The sequence below is a fragment of the Bombina bombina genome, chromosome 2 (assembly GCF_027579735.1).
Source record: "Bombina bombina isolate aBomBom1 chromosome 2, aBomBom1.pri, whole genome shotgun sequence".
In the NCBI taxonomy this organism is placed as follows: domain Eukaryota; kingdom Metazoa; phylum Chordata; class Amphibia; order Anura; family Bombinatoridae; genus Bombina; species Bombina bombina.
The window spans coordinates 119946203-119960097 of record NC_069500.1 but is presented as its reverse complement, the minus strand read 5'-3'; positions in this window follow the sequence as shown (position 1 = coordinate 119960097).

Below are 13895 nucleotides of genomic sequence, written 5' to 3'. Positions count from 1 at the left end.
GTGCCAGGGGGGATGCGAAAAGTTCTGAGGAGGACCTAGTTGAATGGCTACCACAGGACAACCAATCTTCTACAGCTTCCGCTCCTAGTCCTCCTAACCTTGATGCACCATCCATGTCCAGCTGTGCTTTGGGCACCTCTCAAGTGACCAGTGCCACTCACCCGCCTGTCGTCACCACCAACACTAGCACCACAGCCGCTTCACTTGATCTGTCAGAGGAGTTATTGACACATCAGTTGGAAGAAATGAGTGATGCGCAACCATCATTGAGAGAGGATGTAGATAACAGTGATATGTCTCAGTCAGGCAGCATTACAGACATGGAGGGTACGGTGTGATGATGATGTTGTACCCGCTGCTGCTTCCTTTGTTGATGTGTCAGATACAAGTGAAGCGGTTGATGATGATGTGTCAGTGGATGTCACGTGGGTGTGCTAGAAGAGAAGAAGAGGGGGAAAGTTCAGATGGGGAGACAGAGATGAGGAGGAAGAGACGAGTTGGAAGCAGGGGGAGGTCGTCGCAAGGAGCTAGTGGCACAGTCAGACAGCATGCATCGGCACCCGGGGTCAGCCAGACAGCACGCCGACGCCAATCAACGCATGCTGTTGCCACCACCAGAATACCGTCATCGCAGAGCTCAGTAGTGTGGCATTTTTTTGTGTGTCTGCTTCTGACAACAGTGATGCCAACCTGTAACAAAAGAAACTGAGTCGTGGGAAGTCCAACACCCACCTAGGTACAACTGCTTTGCGAAGGCACATCACAAACGCTGATGGGAAGAACACATGAGTAGACGCAGCACACAAACTCAAAGCCGCCCTCCTCCTCTTGCTCCAGCATCTTCAGCCACGTCAACCACTGCTGTCCTCCTTGCCCCCTCTCAACCATCTTCCACTGAGTCTCTCTTACGTAGCAGTTCCTGGTCATCTGCCCACTGTCGGGTGTCTGTCAAGGACATGTTTGAGCGTAAGAAGCCAATTTCTCAAAGTCACCCCCTTGCCTGACGTCTGACAGCTGGCTTGTCTGAACTCTTAGCCCGCCAGCTTTTACCATACTAGCTGGTGGAGTCTGATGCTTTCAAAAAATTTGTATCTATTGGGACACCGCAGTGGAAGGTACCTGGCAGAAATTTCTTTTCACAAAAGGCAATCCCAAACCTGTATTCTATTGTGCGAAAGGAAGTAATGGCATGTCTGGCACACAGCGTTGGGGCAAGGGTCCATATGACCACTGATAGCTGGTCTGCAAAGCATGGTCAGGGCAGGTATATCACCTACACTACACTGACAAGCATGGAATGCGTGACTCTGCAGAGGAGTTGGTGACACCGCCATGGCTTGCAGGCAGGCCTGCTGCTACCTCCTCTACTCCTCCTACTCCATCCTCTTCCATAATCTCTTCCTTGGCTGAGTCCTCTTCTGCTTCTGCATCTCTCAGTGACATCCGTGAGGATGAGGAACGGGACATGATTAGCTCGGCATCCAACCTTGTGCAAATGTGGTCTTTCATGTTGTCGTGCCTTTTGAGGGACCCTCGTATAAAAAGCTGAAGGACAACGACCTGTACTGGATGTCCATGCCACTAGACCCCCAGTATAAGCATAAAGTGCCTGAAATGTTACCAAATTCCCGCAAGTCAGAAAGGATGGAGCATTTAAAAAATAAATTAAAAACTATGCGTTACACAGCGTATAAGGGTGAAGTCACAGCACAACGGGAATGTAACAGGGAAAGAGATGAAAGTAATCCTCCTCCTCCTCCCACGGCAGCAAGGACAGGACGCTTTCCTGACGTGTTGTTGATGGAGGACATGCTGACCTTTTTAACTCCTATGCATCACCAGAACCTTTCGGGATCCAGCCTCAGAGAAAGACTCAACCGACAGGTAGCAGACTACCTAGCATTAACTGCGGATCTCGACACTCTGAGGAGCAATGGACCCCTTGACTACTGGGTGTGCAGGCTTGACCTGTGACCTGAGCTATCCCAATTTGCAATTGAACTTCTGGCCTGCCTCGCTTCAAGTGTCCTGTCAGAAAGGACCTTCAGTGCAGCAGGAGGTTTTCTCACTGAGAAGAGAAGTCGCCTAGGTCTTGATTATCTCACCTTAAAATGAATGAGGGATGGATCCCAAAGGGACTGACATTGGGCGATACATTTGAGTAAAAAAGGCCTGATGATGAGATGAGCTGCCTTGGGCTACAAATGGTACACACGCTGGCTTTTTTTTTCTTATAATGCAGGATGACTTGCGTGACTTATCCGCCAACAACTAGTGTTCAAGCCACAAGGTTTTAGGGCACTTTCTAACTGTATTACAAACATAAATTTTTCTGGCCGCTGCTACAGCGGCTGCAACAATAGCAAATTTTTAAGGCATTTGTACATGCCTAATTTTTCTGGTCTCTGCTGCTGCACTGTGGCTACAAAACTCAAAGCAAAAAAAAGGCACATAACAGTGATTAAACTGTTAAGAATAGTACTACTTAACACACCACTCATATCTGGTGGCACAGTACATTGCACGCGCAGTGCCCCAAATTTGAAGTAGGAGGACCGACCAAGCATCTTTTTCCATCTCACGGTTCCGAAAAATTATCTCCGGGTTCCATCAATGCCATACCTGTACTTTATTGTGCAAAAGGATGGCATATGTGGTGTTTCATGCTGTTGTGCCTGTTTTGGGTCGTGGGCCATCGTATAAAAAGGCTGAAGGAGAACGACCTGTACTGGGTGTCCATGCACGTTTTTTGTTCAATATTCCCGGTTCCTCTAAATTATCTCCGGGTTCCTCAAATCAATGCCATACCTGTACTCGATTGTGCAAAAGGATGGCATATGTGGTGTTTCATGCTGTTGTGACTGTTGAGGGTCATGGGCCATCGTATAAAACGGCTGAAGGAGAACGACCTGTACTGCCTTGCTGCTCCTTCTAGGCAGACCAGCTCTTTGCATACAGGTCCACAGACTCTGTAACAGATGCCTCTTTTACGGAGAGGTGCAGCCATAATGCAGGGTCAGAACCTCTGTCTGCAACTGGTATACTTGATTGTGCAAAAGGAAATAACCTTACCATGGTTCCCTGACCGCACGTCTTGTTGTTATATTTTGGTGAGGGTAATCATGCAGGCCATATAGACCTCCCCCGATAGGGGGAGTAACAGGGATGAAAGTGCTAAGAATAGTACTACTTTACACAACCTAGTTAGCCATGGGTCCCAGTCCAAGACCGCATGTCTTGTTGTTTTGTTTGGTCCGGATAATCATGCAGGCCATATAGACCTCCCACCATTAGGGGTTGTAACAGGTATTAAACTAATAAGAACTGTACTACTGAAATAAACCTACTTAACATGGTTCCAAGAGCGCAGGTTTTATTGTTGTACTTTGTTAGGCTAATCATGATGGCCATGTAGACCTCCCCCGAGAGGTGGGAGTAACAGGGATGAAAGTGCTAAGAATAGTACTACTTTACACAACCTAGTTAGCCATGGGTCCCAGTCCAAGACTGCATGTCTTGTTGTTTTATTTGGTGCGGCTAATCATGCAGGCCATATAGACCTCCCACCATTATGGGTTGTAACAGGTATTAAACTAATAAGAACAGTACTACTGAAATAAACCTACTTAACATGGTTCCAAGAGCGCAGGTTTTATTGTTGTACTTTGTTAGGCTAATCATGATGGCCATGTAGACCTCCCCCGAGAGGTGGGAGTAACAGGGATGAAAGTGCTAAGAATAGTACTACTTTACACAACCTAGTTAGCCATGGGTCCCAGTGCAAGACCGCATGTCTTGTTGTTTTATTTGGTCCGGCTAATCATGCAGGCCATATAGACCTCCCACCATTAGGGGCTGTAACAGGTATTAAACTAATAAGAACAGTACTAATTAACACAACCTAGTTACCATGGGTCCCAGACCGCATGTCTTGTGGTTATATTTGGTGAGTGTAATAAGGCAGGCCGTATAGACCTCCCCCGATAGGAAGAGTTCAGGGATTAAAGTGCTAAGAATAGTACAACTTAACACAGCCTAGTTACCATGGGTCCCAGACCGCATGTCTTGTTGTTATATTTTGTCAGGATAATCAGGCAGGCCATATAGACCTCCCCCGATAGGGGGAGTAACAGGGATTAAAGTGCAAAGAATAGTACTACTTAACACAACCTAGTTACCATGGGTCCCAGACCGCATGTTTTATTATTATACTTTTTCAGGGTAATTATATATCCATCAAATCTATCTATTTATCTTCTATCAATTCTATCTAACTATCAATCTATGTATATCTATCTATCAAATCTATCTATCTCGTGTCCGGACTGTTTTGAGACAGCCACTTGTGTTTTTGACAAATTTGAAGTAAGAGGACAGACCAATCATCTTCTTCCATCTCCCTGTTCCAAAAATGCAGGCCATATAGACCCCCCCCGATAGGGGGAGTAACAGGTAGTAGTAAACTGCTAAGAATAGTACTACTTAACACACCACGGGTCCCAGACCGCATGTCTTATTGTTATCCTCTGTCGGGGAAATTATATATCTTTCAAATCTATCTATTTATCTATCAAATCTATCTAACTATCAATCGTATCTATAAAATGTATATTGCATCTATTGATTGATGTAATTCGTATCTATAAAATGTATATTGCATCTTTTGATCGATAAAATTCGTATCAAATGGATATTGCATCTATTGATCTATGTAATTCGTATCTATCAAATGTATATTGCATCTATTGATCTATGTAATTTGTATCGATCATATGTATATTGCATCTATTTTAGCTATGTAATCTATGTATCTATCGATCAAATCTATCTATCTTGTGGTTGTACAAATGGACTGTTTGCGGTGCGTTATACTTGGAGTTTGGTCTGTCACTGTGAAGCGGGCGTAACCCTTACACTACCTTATCGATACAATATCATAACTGATGTTTTAAAGCACGTTATTGCAAACAATTTATTAATGTTAGGTGATTTAGGCCCTTTATGGGTTAAAAGCAGACTCTGCATCACCTATGTAATTTTCCATGGGAGTTTTGCCATGGATCCCCCTCCAGCATGCCACAGTCCAGGTGTTAGTACCCTTGAAACAACTTTTCCATCACTATTGTGGCCAGAAAGAGTCCTTGTGGGTTTTAAAGTTTGCCTGCCTATTGAAGTCAATGGCGATTCTCGCGGTTCGCCGGTTTGCGAACAGTAGCGGAAGTTCGAGTCCGCCGTTCGCGAACCGAAATTTTTAAGTTCGCAACATCACTATTCAGATACTCATATTGGGCCACAATATCAAACATACATACAAGTGGGCGGCTGAGTAAAGGGGCACACACACAGTCCTGGGACTCACTACTAGTCAGATTCCTGATTTGATAAAGAGAACAACCCTCAGTGTGCTGCATGCACAAATACTATCATAGTTTAAAAAAAAAAAACAGAGACAATGGCTTCTAAGAACAAGCACACAGAGCGCAAAACAAGACAACTAGCAGAAATACATGCAGAATCCAACACTGAGGATACAATAATAGACTCTCAACTAAAAGACACCCACCCCATAGTCACACAATTATCTGAGTTGTTCCTCCCAAAGATTGAACAGCTCCAAAATGGGATGGACTCCTTATGTTCAGAGTTTAAACTATTCTCAACAAGACTGACACAGGTCAAACAAAGAATCACAGATACGGAGATTAGACAACGAGATACCACCACGAATGTTACACAACTGCAGAGACAAAATTCTGTGCTACTAGCAAGAGTGGATGACCTGGAAAACAGGTCGAGGAGGAACAACTTTGAGGGTTGTGGGGTTGCCGGAGTCAGTCCCTGGCACCAAATTAATACGCTTTGCAGAAGTTACATTACCACAAATATTACAGCTCACAGAGGCCAATATTCCATGCACAGTGGAGAGAGCCCATAGAGTTGGGAGGGTAAGAGACATGGATAACAGAGACACACCACCTCGGCAAGTTATGATAAAATATCTAAATTTTAAAGATAAAGTACAACTGTTAAGAGCATACAGACAATTTGGACCTATTCAGCATGAGGGTAAAAAACTGCACATCTTCCAAGATTACTCGGCAGAAGTGACCAGGAAGAGAAGGGAGTTATCTCCATATTGCAGACAGCTTATGGAAAAGGGAATGTTAGTGGCACTATTGTATCCAGCAAAACTAAGGATTCAAACACCTCAGGGCCCAAGACTCTTTGAATCGACGGGTCAAGTACAGAAGTATCTGCGGCAGGTGGTAGGAGGTGAAAATCAGCAGGGTGAAGAGGAACAACGTCAAGTGGCAGAGCCGTGAAAATTTAACTAAAACTCTTCTAGGGAGAGACTTTACACAAAACATGGCAGGGCCCGCCACAAGTCTTGTAGTAAAAGAAAAGAAAAAAGAAATAACAAAGGTCTTCACTTAAGGACTATACTAAGGCAAAGAAATGGACAGCTTCAAATAAGTATCACAGTTCAAGTAATTGGGGGGGAGGGGGGCGGAAGGTTTGTTACTTTTAAAAAAAAAAAAAAGAGATTTCTGTTCGTTATCGTTGCTTTTGAATAGATTAAGAAGGTTGGGATTTGGGGAAACACGGTATCTGTATTAATTTATTGTTCAAACTGTTTTTCTATTGTCTTCTGCAAGCCGGTTGGACTCAGTTCAGGGCCTCCCCTGGGACCTCGCTACAATATACAGAAAAGGTGACCAAGTAGGCCATAGGTATCTCTAAATAATCATCTTGAACACAGTACGGGTAAGCGCTTATCAGAGCAAAGCACATTTTACATAATATCACATAGGTGACACACAGCGTTCACTGTACAATGTCACTAGATCAGATTAAGATAATAGCATGGAATGTGGGTGGCATCACATCACCCATAAAGAGAAAGGCAATTCTTAAATATTTAAAAAAACAAAGAGCTGACATTGCAGTAATGGAGGAAACACATTTATCCCAAGAGGAACACAGAAAACTCCAACAAAATTGGGTCGAAGAAGTCACTTTCACACCATATGAGGCTAAAAGAGCAAGGGGGGTAGCCATTCTTTTCAGGAAACAGTTACCATACAAGATAACACATAGGGAGATAGACAATGAGGGTAGATACATCATCCTAAATATAGAAGTGGAACAAGTAGCATTCACTCTCTGTAGATTATATGGCCCTTTACACAAAAAGACTGAGTTCTGGCAGACACTACAAGGGAAATTATTATTACATACGGAGAGACCTTTAGTGGTAGTGGGAGACTTTAACATAGCACCACAGGTACCGGCAGACAGATTCCCCAACCTAGACATTCCAGGGAATAAAAACCACCCAACTACATACTACTGTAAGAGAGAAACCAGGATACTGAACAAATTTAAAAGGGCACTGAACCTGACAGACATATGGAGGGCGACTTCACATGCATATCTCCATCCAAACAGACATTATCAAGGATAGACTTCTTTCTCATATCCACCATGAGCATGCAGATTCTGGACACCAAAATCGACATGGTCACTCTGTCAGACCATGCACCAATATCGCTGACTATAGCAGTGGGCTCCAGACAACCCAAAAGAGAGGGGTGGAAATTGTACAGGGATCCTAATCTCCTAAATCACCTTAAGGGGGAGTGGTTGCACTTTGCAGAAGCCAACAAAGCACACACATCAACACTGGCCTTATTCTGGGATACCGCAAAGGCGGTTCTAAGAGGAGTAATCATGACATATGCATCAGGGGTTAACAAGAAATACAAACAAAGAGAGGACCTACTATTAAGACAAGTCACAAACGCATATAATAAATATCTTAGAACCCCTAACGCAGAGAACAGACAAAAGTATACCAGGGTCAAAATGCAGAGGGACACATTTCTACTTCAAAATACTAAGGGAACCATTACTAAAGCAAGGGCACGTTTTTACAGATATAGTAACAGGATAAGTAGCACTCTAGCTAATTTTACTAGGTTAGTAAGAAAACATAACGTAATACCGACATTGAAGATTCAAGTTAAATCCTTGATTACGGAATCTGAAAAACAGCAGGCATTCGGTGAATACTACTCAGAATTATACACACCACGCTCAGTAAATAGGGGAAACAGGGAACAGTTCTGGGAGGGGATTAAATTGCCCCAAATCACTGAGGAGAATCTCCAACACTTGAATGCACCGATCACAGCGCAGGAAATACACAAGACAATAGGACACCTACCTCTAAACAAGACGGCAGGGCCTGATGGTTTACCCAACGAATTTTACAAACTGATGAGAGAGGAGGTATCAAACACCCTAGCAACACTGTTCGATAAAATAACAGGAGGGGAGGAACTGAGCGAACGTTTCACAGAGGCACATATTTGCGTCCTTCCAAAACCAGGAAGAGACCCCACAGTTAGAGAATCATATAGACCCATATCACTATTAAATAGTGACTATAAAATCTTCACTAAATACTGGCCAACCGATTAGCGACCATAATGCCATCCCTGATCCACAGCGACCAGACAGGTTTTTTCAAGGGTAGATCATTAGTCCTCAACATCAGGAAAGTACAATTAGTATTACAACATTACTGGAACAGCCGTGGGGGAAAAGCAGACACTCCACCACAAAAAGCATGCATGCTGGCGATCGATGCGGAGAAGGCCTTTGATAAGGTGCTGTGGGATCACTTATTCCACACGTTGTCTAGATATGGAATTAGGGGCTCCTTCGGGTCGATCACCAGCATCTATAAGTCAGCGCAGGCAGCGGTAATCATCAATGGAATGCTCTCCCCAAGATTTCAACTGGGGAGGGGGACGAGGCAAGGTTGCCCTCTGTCCCCTCTCCTCTTTGACTTGGCAATGGAGCCATTGGCCCATAGAATTAGGAATGAAATGCAAGGAATAAGAGTAGGGCAGGCGACATTGCACCTATCGTTATATGCGGACGATATGGTGCTGTTCATATCAGATCCAGAAAGAGAAACTCCACAGTTGATGTCTATTATTGAGGACTTTAGCAAGATCTCGGGGTATCAAATTAATAGAAATAAAAGCAAAAGTCTGTGGCTCTCCCCATTTGACCATGGAGATTCCCTAGGATTCAAATTTAAATTACTAGACAATACTTTTAAATACTTGGGGATCAAAAGGCCCCTCCAGATGGTACGCACTTAATTACAACCCGATCATTAGTAAAATCGTTGAGGATCTCAGAAATTGGAAGACATTACTGGTGTCAGTGTCGGGCAGGATATGCTTGATAAAAATGATTCTGTTTCCTAAGATCATGTACACCTTCCAAATGATTCCCATGCTATTACATAAGAAAGACTTGAAACATTTAAATACACAATTCGCAAATTTCATATGGTCAGGCAAAAAACACAGGCTCAGTTTGGAGAAACTCATGTGTTCGGTTCCCTCGGGGGGCCTTGGATTGCTGAATTTGGAACTATATAATTGGGCTACGTCTAGCAAGTACATTCTAGACTGGTTAAGTAACACAAACCACTTCACACATAAATATATAGAGAGCAGTATGGTACAGCCATGGTCTTTAGCGATGTTACCCCACATGGAGACTCACAAAATACATACAATGACCAAGGACTCTCCCCTCTTTGGAGAATCAATTAGGGCCTGGAAAAAAATGTGTAAGTGGATGGGGGTATCACATATGCACACAAAAACCATACCCATAGGAGGGAACCCGGATTTTCCTGCAGGACTGACGACCACACCATTTAAACAATGGAAAGACAAAGGTTTACACTCAGTTAAACAGTTGGTGTCAGAGACTAACGGGCTAATCCATAGATTCCAAGACCTACAGAAAGATTACTCACTACCTAGACAACACCACTTTGCATATCTGCAAATCAAACACTACGTGACACATTTACAGAAACATATAAATTTTACGGAACATACTGACCCAATATCTAAACTAGTCTCCTTGACTTCACAAGGCAGTCACTCTGTTTCACCTATCTATAAAATGTTAATAGACATACCAAACCAGAGACATAGGACACGCCTGAGTGACAAATGGTCAGATATCCTGCAGACATAGATTTCTGAGTAACAAATCACAAAGAGCGTAGAAAAGGTCAGAAAAGCCATCATAGGAGCTGACAAAAGGGAAATGCATACCAAAACAATTCATAGGGCGCATATCATCCCTAGAGTATAAAGTAAGTGGGTGAAAGATGCGGATAATGTTTGCATCAAATGTCGACAGCCAAACCCTGAATATACACATTTACTCGAGACCTGCCCACGAATGACAAAATTTTGGGCCATGACGGAAAGATGGGTAAACAAGATAAGTTCTACTAGGGTCAAACTGGATGGAAGGGCCATAGTGCTCTTAGACTTTCCAGTTAAACTAGGCACACAGAAGCTACTTATATATAACATAATCCTCACAGCGAGGAAATTAATTCTCAAAGAATGGAGAAAGACAGACCCGCCAACACTAGTACAGCTCAAAAGGTTGCTGCTGCAGCAGATGACAATAAAGCAGTTTGACACTATGGGAGATGCTAAAGTAAGGGTCAAAGCATTCATAAGAAAATGGAAAAGCTGATTCTACAGCAGCCAGAACAGGTGCAAAAACAGATAATACACCCTTTTCGCAATTCAGAATACATACTAACAGCACAACTGAGAGGGGAATGGAAAACACTGTAAATCTTATAAACAGGAGAAAGCGAGTCCCAGGGGAAGGAGGAGTCCACTGCTAAGCAGCAAAATGTCAAGGTATTTAACCGCAGAGCACTGCTTGAAACTTAGTCACAGCTGGTAGGAGTTTCTAACAGTCTAAAAGACCTAAAATACTGAAGACAAAGAAATGTTGAAAAAGGGGGGAGGGTAAAGTATTTCATTGGCCTTATGCTGGGGGGAGGACAGCGGGGAAGTAGATAGTCATAAAGGTGAGATGGTTTTCGTCAAATGGGGGAGGGGGGGGGAATGAAAAGAAAGTGGGGGACAATTTGACGGCAAGAGTTAAATATATGTTTTTGGAATTATTTGATGCTTATCAGGTTTTATTGTTACCATCTGATATCAGTTTGTGAATGTTGTTGAATTGTCACCCAATAAAAACTTAATAAAAAAAAAAAATGTCAGGAAAGACCTACTAGAACAGCTGAACTTTATTTGGGGTTAATCAGAGGCACTTTAAATGATGACAGGTGTGTACTGACTCCTATTTAACATGATTTTGAATGTGATTGCTTAATTCTGAAAACAGCTACATCCCCAGTTATAAAAGGGTGTTCACACTTATGCAACCATATTATTTTATTTTTTAATTTTTATTTCCCTTTACCTTAAAGATTTCAGTTTGTTTTTCAATTGAGTTGTACAGTCTATAGGTCACATTAAAGGTGGAAAAAGTTTGGAAATTATTTATCTTTGTCTAATTTTTTTTACATCTATGGAGATTACTGTACTATTATGCTTATAACCAGCTGTGATAGAAACAGCTACACTTTAACATAACAGCAATACTGAATGAGCCAAGCGTGCTGTATATATACTTAATGGTAACCATCCATGACTACAGGTAGTATTCATTTGAACCACATTTGAGCACCATGCATTACGCATCTTTTAAGTTTTTATCTCTCCAAATTAGGCAACATTGCTAAGAGGGATGACTAGGTAGCACTGTCACTTTTTACACATACTATGCAAATGTATATAATTGAATTAGGATGTTTAATTTTCCATAATTTTGTATACCCGTAAGTGACGTAATTACACTTCCTGTTTCATGGAACGGTGGAACGCAGGCTTGCGTTCCAATACAGTTTTTTGGTGCCACAATGACTGGAGGGGGTAGGTAATATTTGGTTTGAAGGCATTATGAGCACTATATATATATGTGTACTGCACACACTGTTGTTATTCTGATGAAGGTGAGCTGTTCTCTGAAAATGTTCAATAAATTGTGTTAATTTTGTGAAAGTCCTGAGAGTGCATTCTTTGGAGGATATAATTATTGCACCCAGGCAAATGGCTTCCAGTGGGTTGATCTGAAGATTTGATTGAGGTTATATATATATATATATATATATATATATATATATATATATAAAACCAAAATACCATCAGATATGTGTATTTATAAATAAATATAACATATTCTGCCATCTGATGAACAATGGAATGTGAAATATTGATATTTCATAGCAAACATAGAGAATATTCCAAGCATAGGAATCTCATATACTCAATTAGATAATGAAAAACTCGTAGCCACATATATGTGAAGGAGGCTACAGTAATATCCAAAAAAGGACAAGCAGAGATAGGACCAACGATGTAAACACTTACAATATTATGGCAAAATGAGGCACCGGATGTATGCAACAAGAAAAAGCGTCCTTTATTAAAAGGTATACATGGAGACAAGGGAAAAACTGCTTGTAAACCCTTAGGGCAAAAGTGGAGTAGTGGTTTCCCACGTACCCTGATGCTGACGCGTTTCGGCTGGTGCCGTAGTCGTAGCTGAAGGGCTAAAGCATTTACTTCAATTTAAACATAAAAGTCAACTGTGATAGGTTAAAACATATGCTACGTGGCTAAAACACACCTCCACCAAAAAAAACTTTTGTATCTGCCCATTTTTCGGATGTCAACACTTTCATATTTTAACACAATGTAAGTTGCAAAATATAAAGCATTACTGTCATATACATAAAAGATGAAAGAAAAAACAGCACAGATAATGCTTTCAAAAATAGTAAGTGGACAAAGCCCAATTAGAATTATTTGCATATAATCCACAATATCAATATATCCATATATATCATGTGTTACATGTGGGGAATGAAGGTTTAAAATCCTATATTTCAATTAGTTTATCCAAACTTCTATATTAAATACCTGAACACTAGAGAAACCATGGGAATAAGGTCAAATATATTTATTTGCACATAAAGAGATGGAGCTTAAAAGAGGGATTGAACCATTAAGCTAAAATGCTCAATTCTCTGAATACACAGGCTAACACCAGAAATTGATCAGATCAAATTCTGAGTTAAATCCTTTAGGCACTCTAGTGTTCAACCTGTGTATCCAGAAAACCTCCCTCTTTAAAAGCAAAGTTTCTCTGTCCCCTCCCCTATTGTTAGTATTTACAACCTCAATAAAGGTTTTCCCTTGTCTCCATGTATACCTTTTAATAAAGGATGCTTTTTCTTGTTGCATACATCCGGTGCCTCATTTTGCCTTATTTGCTCACTTTCATGGATATGTTTAAGGCACGGATTTCAACATTGTAGCAGCCTCACTTCCCCCGCACCGCATCAGCACTTTGAATTCTGAAGCAGTTGGCTCTCCTTAGCTCGTTTGGCTTACCCGCCCCCCATCGTGACGTCACAAACCCGGAACTTGGCCGAGCATACGCTGGCGTGCTGTAGGGATCTACTCCATCGCTCGTCTTCAACGTCGCTGGGAGCACACATAGTTGTCGCGGGAGAGGACTTAAGGTGCCATAAGGTGGGTCCCCAGGATCAACACTTGTTAATCCAGCGTGTGAATTGGTGTGCATTGTTTGGTGGTTGTATATCTCCACGACGAGACTATTCAGGGGGCGGAGTGACAGGAGAGTGTGCCATACAGGGGGGATTCAGTGGAGGATATCGTCTCTACATCAGTGACTGGTCAGCAGGTGCTGCATAGTATTTGTGTTTCTTTACTTACAATATTATAGCTGTACACAATATTAGTTCAACGCAGCACCCATATCCAAGAGCAGTCCTGGCATCCACTGTAGTGGAATAGGGGACAGAAACTCGCCCTTCTGCCGGATTCAGCTCGCCAACACAAACTTGCCAGTTTGCTAGTACCCCTCCGAGTCCTATGTGCAGTGTGTGAACCACA